We start from the raw sequence: 9,817 nt of genomic DNA, 5'->3' as shown, positions 1-9,817 counted from the left end.
TAGGGCTTTTTCAGATCAGGAAGTGTGGGCAGCCTGGGAGGCTGCAAACCAACAGAGAGATGTCTAAGACAAAGAAAAAAAAAATACAGCCACCTCACAGTAATTAGGTAAGCTCAGAAACACCAGCAAAATAATTCAAAATAAATTAGGAAGCACCCTGAAGAAAAACAGAAGCCTCTTTCACAGGGGAAGAAAACTTTGGGGAAATTGGATCACAAATTTTGGCAAAGCACTAGCTCCATGTCTTCCCCAGAGCTGCACACAACGCTGCTCCCTGTCACCTGCTACAGGGCTTTCAGGGATGGAATGGTATTATGAGCATTTGCATTAGAGACAAGATGAATTACCGATCTCTCTGAAATTTAACATTTGGAAGAACCTGGGGAAGGTGCTGAACTCTGAAGAATGACTAGAGCTGAGGCAAAATTTCTCAGAAGACATTTTTCTGAGAAAGGTTTTGAGATTTTTATTTTTCTTACCTCTCTAGAAATAGAACTTTGCAGAATTTTCTCCACCATTTTTTTGTGGTGGCCCCCTTCCCCCTTCCACATACAATGGCCTCTAACCATGCTCCGTGTGACACATTGTGAAGGATGCAAAATGGTGGCCAGGCTGCCAACCCCTTTGCTGCAGTTGTTGCTTGCAGTGGTAGAGCAAAAACCCTTAGGAAAAAGAAAAGAAAAGAAAGAAGCTGTGCTACAGCCACTGCTAATGGTAGCACTACCTCACCTCTGGGAAACTGTAGAATTTTCATCCCCCTGGCAAAATTCTGTGAAATGGTCCACACAATTTCTCTACACACACACTGGGTGGAGAATTTTGAGAGACCATTTGCACATAGCTCTACTTTTTTCTTTGGCATGCTAGTTTTGTATGTGTAGGCAACATTTTTGGTGGGGGAGCATTTAAACATTTGTTTCTCCAACTTCAGTCTGAAATGCTACAGCCTAGCAACAGCTCTATCACACAAGGTTTCTGCTAATTTATAGCAGAGTTATAGCACAAAGTTGCTTTCTCAAGACCATATTTCTGCATCTATGGTAATTGTCAGGTCCAAGGTTTTTTGAGCTAGACCACAGTGATTCCATAGTTGCTTGCTGTAGTCAGAAATAATAGAGGTTCCATTTTGATGCACAAGCTTTCATGGTGTACGAATTGAAGTGTCATTAAGGAATACTTCAGAAAGACGTAGGAGTTTGAAAGATACGTTCAGTACAATAAGTATTTGTGATCGTTCTGTTCTCAGTCAAGGACAAATATGCTTTTCTTATTTACTCATTTCTGATCGCTTAAAGGAGATGCCATTCATTATTTCCATCACCGTGGTGAAGAGTTGACAGGACACGGTGTGCGAGATGAACTTTAGTACTGATGTGGTATATCATGCTTTTATAAAATCTATCAAATCTCTTAAGACATGGAAGATGCACCAAACAATTGGTTATTGCTCTGGGTAGTGAAGCAAGAAGGTAATTATAAAATAATGTATCAAAAGGTTGCTAGATGCCAACAACCATTTAGAGCATATACTTCTGTGTTGTTCAAATTACAATAATCAAGACATGGGAGATCTGGACTTGTTAGGGGAATGAGCAAGCTAACAGTGAGGCACACAATGTTTTTTTTAATGAAGTGTCTATAGGTACAGTTTACAAGGACAGAACTGCAGCTGTGAGGACAATCTCCAAATCCATTGCTGAAAAATACCTTTATTAGGACAAACCAAAATGTCACAAAACAGTGAGCATAGTTTTGAGTTCCTCCTATTCTGAGTCTCCCACCATTCAGCTTCATTGGATGACCCCCACTTCTTGTAGAATGAAAGATGGAGAATAATGTTGCTCTATCCACTTATTGAATTTTGCCTGAAAACAAAGTGGAAACTAGTGCAGATGAGCCAGAACTGGGTTTATATGTTCACAATGCCTATTCCCAGTTAACATCCTGGCTGTCAAATTCTGCACGACCTGCAGTTTATGAACTATTTTCAAAGGCAGCGCAATGTACAACACTCTGCAATAATCTAACCTAGACGTTACCAGAGCATAGACCACTGATCCATCCAGATAGGGTCACAACTGGGCTACCAACTGAAGCTGCTAGGAGGCCCTCCATACCATGGATGGATCCAGGACCAGGACTACCCTGAACCTGTGCACCTGCTCCTTCAGGGCGAGTGTGATCCCATCCAGACTCCATTGCACGTACACCATTCAGACAGAGGAACAACCCACTGGCAGAGCCTCAGACTTGTCTGGATTGAGCCTCAGTTTATTGGTTCTCATCCAGTCCATTACCGAGATTCAGCACATCCAACACCATCATACCTGCCTGAGATGAAAAGATGTAGAGTTCTGTGTTGTCATCATACTGACAACACATCCCAAAACTCTGGATGACCCCATCCAATGGTTTCATGTAGATGTTAAACAACATGGGGGACAGAATCAACCTTTGCAGATCCCCACACTGGGGGATCCATGGAGCTGAACAATACCCCCGGGCACCACCCTCTGGAAATGACCATTCAGGTAGGACCAGAACCACTGCAAAGCAGTGCCCCAACTCCCAACTTGGGCAGCAGCTCCAGAAGGATGCCATGATAGATGGTACTGAATGCTGCTGAGAGATCAAGGAGTTAAGATTTGGTGTCACCAGCAAACTTGACCACCTCACTGCTCACCCCTAATTCCAGATAATTTATAAACATGTTAAAAAGCACCAGTCCCAGTATAGATTCTTGGTGGACCCCACTGTTTAAACCCCTCTGTAGTGAGAACTGTCCATTTATTCCTATTCTCTGCTTTCTGTTCTTTAACCTGTTACTGACCCATAAGAGGATATTTCCTCTTATCTGATGACTGCTAAATTTGCTCAGGAGTCTTTGGTGAGGAAGTCCAAGTAAACAATGTCTACTGGATCACCCTTATCCACATGCCAGTTGAGACAGGAGTTACCTTAGCAGAAACCGTGTTGATTCTTGTTCAGGATGCCTTGCCCGTCTGTATGCTTGATAACGCAATCTTTATGCTTTCCACCAATTTACTTGAAACAGAGGTTAAGTTAACTGGCCAAAAGTCCACTAAAGAGTTTCTTCTCCAAATATGGGGCAGAACTATTAGTTGTGGTACATATTGTACCACATATTGTACATATTATAATTTCTATAATAGCTTGAACTCAACATAATACGAGACAGGTATATGTTATAGGGTAAGGGGCCCGTCTCCATGTGTCATGTTCCCTATGGGCCAAACGAGATGAGAAGATGGCAGCCAGTAATCAAACCACCCATCTCTTTAATTGCTGGCACATACCAGCCACGGGTGAACTGGGAATGGGGGGTGATCAAGAGTGGGACTGTGGTGCTGGGGAAGGGGGGGTAACTCTCCCTATTTTCCTAATTAAAATCACCTCCCCGCTACTATTTGTAAAGTTACATGTGAACCCTTTTCCACAGGGATAGCGGTGTTAGTCTGTTGCAGCAAAAACAACAAAGAGTCTTGTGGTACCTTAAAGGCTAACAATTTTTTTGTGGCATAAGCTTTTGTGGACACTGTCCACTTCTGCACCTGATTAAGTGGACAGTCCCCACGAAATCTTATGCCAGATTAAATGTGTTAGTCTTTAAGGTGCTACAAGACTCTTTAAATAGCAACAATGGGGGTGGGGTGGGGGAATTCATTGGGAAGACAGAGGAGTTACCTCCCCCCCCCCTCAGTGCTGTGGGGTTTATCTGGGTCACACACATCTTGACGTGACTGCTATTTGTTCAAATGCAAAGACAACATGGGAGATCTGGTGACAGCTCTCCATCGTTTTGTTTAGAAGAAATGGAGTAGCCACAGAATGAAGAACTTCATCAGGAGGGCTTTAAACTGAATCCTACGGGGAAGGGAGATGTAATGTTGGGGGTAACAATGGACGTAGGCGCATGCACTGCAATGGAGAGAACAGCTCTGATAGCGCTCAATAATAGTCTTCAGACACATGTAGGAAGAAAGCCAGATATGAAGCACATGGTCTTTGATGTCTATATGCTAATGCCCATGTATGGGAAACAAACAGAACGAACTTGAACTCTTAATACAGGAGGGAAATTATGACCTGATAGGTATAACTGAGACTTGGTGGGATGACTCTCATGACTGGAATACAGCAAAGGAAGGATATAACTTGTTCAAAAAGAACAGGAGGAACAGAAAGGGAGGTGGGGTTGCACTGTATGTGAAAAATACTTATCTCTGCACAGAAATACAGGAGGATGAGCTTGGTAGCCCCATCAAGAGCATCTGGATCAAAATAAATGGGGCAAAGAATAAAAGGAACCTGGTGGTCGGAGTCTACTACCGGCCACCCAACCAAGGAGAAGACAAGGATGAAACTTTTGAAAAGCAAATAGCCAATGTTTTAAGGAAGCATGATGTAGTAGTAATGGGGGACTTCAATTTCCCTGATATTTGTTGGGAGACAAATTCTGCAAAACCTGGCCCCTCCAGGAAATTCCTGACTTGTGTGGTGGATAATTTCCTCCTACAGAAAGTAGAGGAAGGAACTAGAGGATCGGCTATCCTTGACTTGATCCTAACCAACAGAGATGACTTAGTGGATAAAGTAGCAGTTACAGGAACTCTGAGGGAAAGCGACCATGTTGTACTTGAGTTCTTGGTTCTAAGGGAAACAAAAGCCAAGTGTAGTCAAACGCGTACCCTGGATTTTAGGAAAGCTGATTTTAATAAACTCAGAACAATGATCAGTAAGGTCCCATGGCAAGTGACGCTAACGAGAAAAGGAGTCCAAGATGGGTGGGAGCTTTTAAAAAAGGAAATTCTCAAGGCACAATCACAAACAATTCCAACAAGAAGAAAAGGTGGAAGACAACAGAAGAAGCCAATGTAGCTTCACAAAAAGCTTAGGGATGACCTGAAAACAAAAAAAGGACACATATAGGAAGTGGAAAGAAGGCCAAGTAACAAAGGAAGAGTACAGGCAGGTAGCACAGAATTGCAGGGATGGCATCAGGAAGGCTAAAGCGGAGAACGAGCTGAGGTTAGCGAGGGATGCTAAAAACAACAAAAAGGCTTTCTTCAGCTACATGCATAGTAAAAGACAGAGGAAAGAAATGGTTGTTCAGCTATTAAATAAGGATGGCAAAATGATAACAGATGACAAAGAAAAGGCAGAGGTGCTCAATTCCTACTTTGGCTCAGTCTTCTCCCAAAAGAGGGTCTATGACCTCCCTGGCAAAGGCGAAGTGCAGGCTGAAGGGGCAGGATTGCAGCTTGAGATCGATAGGCATATGGTCAAGGAACACCGAATTACTTTGAATGAGTTCAAATCTCCAGGGCCAGATGAACTGCAACCTAGAGTAATAAAGGAACTGGCAGAAGAACTCTCAGAACCGCTGTCTAGTCTCTTTGAGAAATCTTGGAGGACGGGGGAAGTGCCAGATGACTGGAGGAGGGCTAATGTTGTCCCTATCTTCAAAAAGGGTAAAAAGGAGGAACCTGGGAACTACAGACCAGTCAGTCTGACATCAATCCCAGGGAAAATTCTGGAGCAGATGATAAAGCAATCCATTTGGAAGCACCTTGAAAACAATGCCATTATTACTCGAAGCCAACATGGATTTGTCAAAAACAAGTCCTGCCAGACAAATCTGATCTCATTTTTTGATCAAGTCACCTCCCTTGTGGACCGTGGGAATGCTGTAGACATCATATACCTTGACTTCAGCAAAGCTTTTGACAAAGTGCCCCATGATATCCTGATGAGCAAACTAGCTCAAAGTAGGCTAGATGAAACAACAATCCGGTGGATCCACAGTTGGCTACAGAATCGGACTCAAAGAGTGCTTATCAATGGGACCTTCTCAAACTGGGGAGAGGTAACGAGTGGGGTACCACAGGGCTCAGTTCTGGGCCCAGTGCTCTTCAACATTTTTATTAATGACTTGGAGGAGGAGGTGCAGGGAATGCTGATCAGATTTGCAGATGACACCAAATTGGGCAGGATAGCTAATACTTTGGAAGACAGAAACAAAATTCAAAGTGATCTGGATAGACTGGAGTGCTGGGCAGAAAACAACAGAATGATATTTAATAGGGATAAATGCCAAGTTCTGCACCTAGGAAAAGGAAACCAAATGCACAGTTACAGGATGGGGGATACGTGGCTCAACAACACTACAAGCGAGAAAGATCTTGGAATTGTTGTCGATCACAAGCTGAATATGAGCCAACAATGTGATGTGGCTGCAAAAAAGGCAAATGCTCTTTTGGGCTGCATTAATAGAAGCATAGCTTCCAAATCCGAGGAAGTACCAGTTCCCCTCTACTCAGCACTGGTTAGGCCTCATCTGGAGTACTGTGTCCAGTTCTGGGCACCACACTGTAAGAAGGATGCAGACAAAATGGAGAGGGTTCAGAGCAGGGCAACAAAGATGATCAGAGGACTGGAAACAAAGCCCTATGAAGAGAGACTGAAAGAACTGGGCATGTTTAGCCTTGAGAAGAGAAGACTGAGGGGAGATATGATAGCACTCTTTCAAGTACTTGAAAGGTTGTCACAGAGAAGAAGCCAAGATCTCTTCTTAATCATCCCAGAGTGCAGGACACGGAATAATGGGCTCAAGTTACAGGCAGCCAGATTCCGGCTGAACATCAGGAAAAATTTCCTGACTGTTAGAGCAATACAACAATGGAACCAATTACCTACGGAGGTGGTGTTCTCTCTCACACTGGAGGCGTTCAAGACGAGGCTGGACAGCCATCTGTCAGGGCTGCTCTGACTTGGATTCCTGCATTGAGCAGGGGGTTGGACTCGATGGCCTTGTAGGCCCCTTCCAACCCTACTATTCTATGATTCTGTGATTCATAGTCAATAAAAGGGTGGGAAAAGCAGTACTGAGGTACAATCTCAAAGATGATACAATGATCTCAGTACGAATCCAAGGCAAACTATTCAACATCACAGTAATTCAAGTCTATGCCCCAACCACTGAGGACGAAGAAGCTGAGGTTGATTGGTTCTATGAAGACCTACAACACCTTCTAGATCTAACACCAAAAAAAATGTCCTCTTCATCATAGGGGATTGGAATGCTAAAGTAGGAAGTCAAGAAATCACCGGGATAACAGGCAAGCATGGCCTTGGTGTACAAAATGAAGCAGGACAAAGGCTAATAGAGTTTTGCCAAGAGAACACGCTGATCATAGCAAACACTCTTTTCCAACAGCACAAGAGGCGACTCTACACAAGAACATCACCAGATGGTCAATATCGAAATCAGACTGATTATGTACTTTGCAGCCAAAGATGGAGAAGCTCTATACAGTCAGTCAAAACAAGACCTGGAGCTGACTGTGGCTCAGATCATGAGCTTCTTGTTGCAAAATTCCGGCTTAAATTGAAGAACGTAGAGAAAACCACGAAACCATTCAGGTATGACCTAAATCATATCCCTGATGAATATACAGTGGAGGTGAGGAATAGATTTCAGGGATTAGACCTGATAGACAGAGTGCCTGAGGAACTATGGACAGAGGTCCGTAACATTGTTCAGGAGGCAGCAACTAAATCCATCCCGAAGAAAAAGATATGCAAGAAAGCAAAGTGGCTGTCTGTTGAGGCTTTATAAGTAGCTGACGAAAGAAGGGACGTGAAAAGCAAGGGAGAAAGGGGAAGATATACCCAACCAAATGCAGATTTCCAGAGAATAGCAAGGACAGACAAGAAGGCCTTCTTAAATGAACAATGCAAAGAAATCAAGGAAAACAATAGAATGGGAAAGACTAGAGAACTTTTCAAGAAAATTGGAGATCCAAGGGAACGTTTTGTGCAAAGACGGGCATGATAAAGGACAAAGAAGGCAGGGACCTAATGAGATGAAGAAGCAGATGAGATGAAGAAGAGGTGGAAAGAATACACAAAAGAACTATACAGGAAAGATTTTAATGTCCCTGATAGCCATGATAATGCAGTCACTGAACTTGAGCCAGACATCCTCGAGAGTGAAGTCAAGTGGGCCTTAGGAAGCATTAGTAACAACAAAGCTAGAGGAGATGACAGTATTTCAGCTAAGCTATTTAAAATCCTAAAAGATGATGCTGTTAAAGTGCTGCACTCAATATGCCAACAAATTTGGAACACTCAGCAGTGGCCACAAGACTGGAAAAGGTCAGTTTACATTCCAATTCCAAAGAAGGGCAATGCCAAAGAGTGCTCAAAGTACCATACTCATTTCACATGCCAGCAAGGTGATGCTCAAAATCCTACAAGCTAGGCTTCAGCAGTATGTGAACCGAGAACTACCGGAAGTACAAGCTGGGTTTCGAAGAGGCAGAGGAACTAGAGATCAAATCGCCAACATTCGCTGGATCATGGAGAAAGCAAGAGAATTCCAGAAAAACGTCTATTTCTGCTTCATTGACTATGCTAAAGCCTTTGATTGTGTGGATCACAACAAACTGTGGCAAATTCTTAAAGAGATGAGAGTACCAGACCACCTTACCTGTCTCCTGAGAAACCTGTACGAGGGTCAAGAAGCAACAGTAAGAACCGGGCATGGAACAACCGATTGGTTAAAAATTGGGAAAGGAGTATGACAAGGCTGTATACTGTCACCCTGCTTATTTAACTTATATGCGGAGTACATCATGAGAAATGACAGGTTGGATGAATCACAGGTCAGGATTAAGATTGCTGGGAGAATTATCAACAACCTCAGATACGCAGACGATACCACCCTAATGGCAGAAAGCGAAGAGGATCTCAAGAGGCTGTTGTTGAGGGTGAAAGAGGAGAGTGCAAAAGCTGGTTTGAAACTCCACATTAAAAAAACTAAGATCATGGCATCTGGCCCCATCACTTCCTGGCATATGGAAGGGGAAGAAATGGAAGCAGTGACAGATTTTATTTTCTTGGGCTCCAAGATCACTGCAGACAGTGACTGTAGCCATGAAATTAAAAGACGCTTGCTCCTTGGGAGGAAAGCTATGGCAAACCTAGACAGCATTGTAAGAAGCAGAGACATCACCTTGCTGACAAAGGTCTGTCTAATCAAAGCTATGGTTTTCCCAGTAGTAACGTATGGCTGTGAGAGCTGGACTATAAGGAAGGCTGATCGCCAAAGAATTGATGCTTTCAAACTGTGGTGCTGGAGAAGACTCTTATGAGTCCCCTGGACTGCAAGGAGGTCAAATCAGTCCATCCTAAAGGAAATCAACCCTGAGTGCTCACTGGAAGGACAGATACTGAAGCTGAAGCTCAAATATTTTGGCCACCTAAAGCAAAGAGAAAACTCTCTGGAAAAGACCCTGATGCTGGGAAAGACTGAAGGCAAAAGGAGAAGGGGACGGCAGAGGATGAGATGGCTAGATAGCATCACTGATGCAGTGAATATGGACTTGAGCATGCTCTGGGAGAGAGCGCAGGACAGGAAAGCCTGGTGTGCTATGGTCCATGGGGTCACGAAGAGTCGGACACGACTGAACGACTGAACAACAACAACAACAAAAGCATAAGTCACCTCTAGTGCAATGTCAATAGCATTTGTTGGCACGACTGGTTTTCTGGGAATGTTATTTATGTTAGGGATAGTGTTGAACAGGATACTGCCCTAGCAGCTGGATCTTTCCTTTTCCCATTTTCTGTTTGTAACACACTGTAATCTGGATGATAATCTCTGCTAACTCATACTAAATATTATTTTAAACTAGAGTAGTGCAAGGAATTTAAAGAGAACCAGTGTAAAGCAGAGATAGGTGCCAAGGGAGTGCAGGGGGAATGGCTGGTGTTACTGCACTGGAAAGGGTAT

This window comes from Heloderma suspectum, chromosome 5 (genome assembly GCF_057233095.1).
Source record: "Heloderma suspectum isolate Gila_16-S chromosome 5, 16-S_ref, whole genome shotgun sequence".
Classification (NCBI taxonomy): Eukaryota; Metazoa; Chordata; class Lepidosauria; order Squamata; family Helodermatidae; genus Heloderma; species Heloderma suspectum.
The sequence above is the reverse complement of the archived record's forward strand: the minus strand, read 5'-3'. Positions refer to the sequence as shown.